Below are 3,033 nucleotides of genomic sequence, written 5' to 3'. Positions count from 1 at the left end.
ACAGCCTGGACTTACTTGGGTTTCACCAGCTCTCCCACTAATGTCCTTTTCTGTCCCAGGATTCTACATTGCATTTAGTCGTCATGTCTGCTTAGTTTCCTCTGGCCAATGATGATTTCCCAGGGTTTCCTTGCCTTTCATGACCTCAACACTTTTAAGTAGGAGTGGTGGGGTATTTTGCCAAATGTCCCTAAACTTGAGATTGGCTATCATTTTCTCATGATTAGACTGAAGTTCTGGGTTTGGAGGAAGATCCCACCAGCAAGGCAGCCTGCTCATGATGCCATATCGAAGAGAACAAGATGTCAGCACTGCTTACAGCCGGTGATGCCAACCTCGATCCCTTGGCCAAGGTGGTGTCTGCCAGGTCTTTTGGCGGAGATGTTGCCATGTTCCACTTTCTGTGCTTCATATAGATGACAGTCTCATTCCACAGTACTTGTCATCAAGTGACATGCAATCCATTTTACTTTTCTATTTTATTCTTCATTCTTTTTCATTATGTTATCTTCCACATTACAATGTCTCCTCTACAAGGGCAGGGATTTTTGTTTTCTTCATTTTTCTTCAGCACTTGGAACAGTGCCAGGCACACAGTGGACATTCAGTGAATATCTGTGGACAGATGAACTGTTGTCATCATAGTTTGTAGTTCTGTTTGTTTACCTGGTTATTACTGGGGCCCGTGTCTGCCAGGCTTACTCTTATCATTATGCTTGCACTAGTTCCATGCCTGGATTCCTACTAGGCATCCCAGGAATAGCCTTTGGATGGATGAGCTAAGTAAGCCCCACAGTCAAGGGCAGGCTGGGCATGGCTGCTCATTGTGGTGGGAAGTTCTTTCCCTGAAGACCAAGGTCATTTTTTAAAAAATTCTGGGTCTCTGCTGGGAGAGGTGGGAGAAGGAGTCCCGGGCCCTAACCTTGTATTACTTCTCTGCATTCTGATTACAGCTCACAAGAGGAGGTTTTAGAATCCATGTGGCTAGAGAGGAAAATAATGGTGGGTTTTCTAAAAACAAGAATGATCTCGGCGGCCGGGCGCGGTGGCTCACGCCTGTAATCCCAGCACTTTGGGAGGCCGAGACGGGCAGATCATGAGGTCAGGAGATCGAGACCATCCTGGCTAACACGATGAAACCCCATCTCTACTAAAAAATACAAAAAAAAAAAAAATTAGCTGGGCGTGGTGGCGGACGCCTGTAGCCCCAGCTACTCTGGAGGCTGAGGCAGGAGAATGGTGTGAACCTGGGAGGCGGAGCTTGCAGTGAGCCGAGATCATGCCACCGCACTCCAGCCTGGGTGACAGAGCAAGACTACAAAACTTTCCCTTGGAAAACTTTCCCAGGCAAAAGCTACAAAAACTCAAAGGGCAAGCAGGGGCTGAGTGTGGCCTCTGCTACAAGTCATTCATGCATTGCATGCATTGAAGCACCATGCTGGGGGTCATTGCAGCCTGTTTAACTCAGTATTTTTTTTCTTCTTTTTCATTTTTGCCAGCTGTTCAACTCAATTGTCACACGTTTCTTCATTTCAACAATACACAAAATGATAGAGCAGTTCAGAGAAAGATTGACAGAAAGAGAGAAAGAATGAACTTCTGAGAGGTCAGGACATTTTTTGCACAAAGGAGGACACCGAGCTGGCTTTGAAGCATGAAAAGGACCTCCCCAGACAGTGGATGTGGGAACAGGTGTTTGACTTCCAGGCAGAGAGACCAGCTGGAGATGAGTGTGATGTGATGAGCCATGGAGTGTAGGGGATGTCACGGGACATCAGTCTGGATGGATGGCTGTTCCCGGGGTGTCCACTAGGAACCAGACATGGCACTAGTGCAACTGTAATAATAAGAGTGAACCTGGCTGAGTTGCATCCTCCCAAAATTCATACACTGAAGTCCTAACCCTCAATATTTCAAAATGTGACTGTACTTGGAGATACAGTCTTTAAAGAGGTTATTAAGTTAGAATGAGGTCATTGGGGGCCCTAATGCTATAGGACGGGTGCAGATGAGGAGAGAAGAGGAAGTTAGAACCAGGCACATGCAGAGGAGGACCATGTGAGGACATAGGGAGAGGACAGCCACCTGCAAACCAAGGGGAGAGGTCCTCAGGGAAACCAGCCCTGCACATGCCTTGATCTTAGATTCAAGCTCTAGAGTCAAGCTTGAATCAATTTCAGCAATGCTAGCAAATCAATTTCAGCAAATCCACTGCAGCTGCCCAGACAAGAACACTTCATGTTGGCAGCCCCATCAAATTAATACAGTGGCTGTGAATGAGGGTCCTGAGGGGAATAGTCAGGCCTATACATGCAGGAGTTCCGCAGACTGTGACCTGATTTTACCCTGTAGGTGAGCTCATTCCATGGGAGGGCCTGGTGGGTGTTGGAGAAGCAGTTGTGGATAGAGGTGAGCATCCTGGGAGGGCTGCGAGGAGACATCTACTCGTGTGTAGACAGGAGAGTGAGGGACAGAAAGGGCCCAGTGGACACTTGGAGTGTGGCATGGATGACCAAACTACCCTGAAGTTGGTATGAAAGAGATCAGACAAAACATTGGCCTCCGGTTCAGGATCTCTGTCACTGAACCACCAGCACAGCCACCTCCCTCCTCCTTGTCTCCTCCACATGCCCCGTGCAGGCCCAGACTGAAGTTCCGTGGGGTCCCCTACACTCCACGGCTCATCATGTCATGCTTGTCTCCAGCCAGTCCCTCTGCCTGGAGGTCTCACTCCTTTCCCACATCTGCTAGGTGAAGTCCTTCTCACACTCCAAAGCCAGCTCAGTGTCCCCTTGTCCACGAAAACCTGACTCCTCAGAGGTTCATGCTGTCTCTGTCCATCTCTATCTGAGCTGCTCTACCATTTTGTGCATCCAGGCTCACGTGACAATTGAGTGAAACAGCCTGTGATGACCCCCAGCACAGTGCTTCAACGTGTGACACGCAGCGGAGACCACAGTGAGCCCACCCCTGACCCCTCACACAGAAGCTGCTTTGTGACTGTTTGCTGAGTAAAGTTTGGACAGTGCTGGA

This window comes from Rhinopithecus roxellana, chromosome 5 (genome assembly GCF_007565055.1).
Source record: "Rhinopithecus roxellana isolate Shanxi Qingling chromosome 5, ASM756505v1, whole genome shotgun sequence".
NCBI lineage: Eukaryota > Metazoa > Chordata > Mammalia > Primates > Cercopithecidae > Rhinopithecus > Rhinopithecus roxellana.
This window is presented reverse-complemented; position numbering follows the sequence as displayed.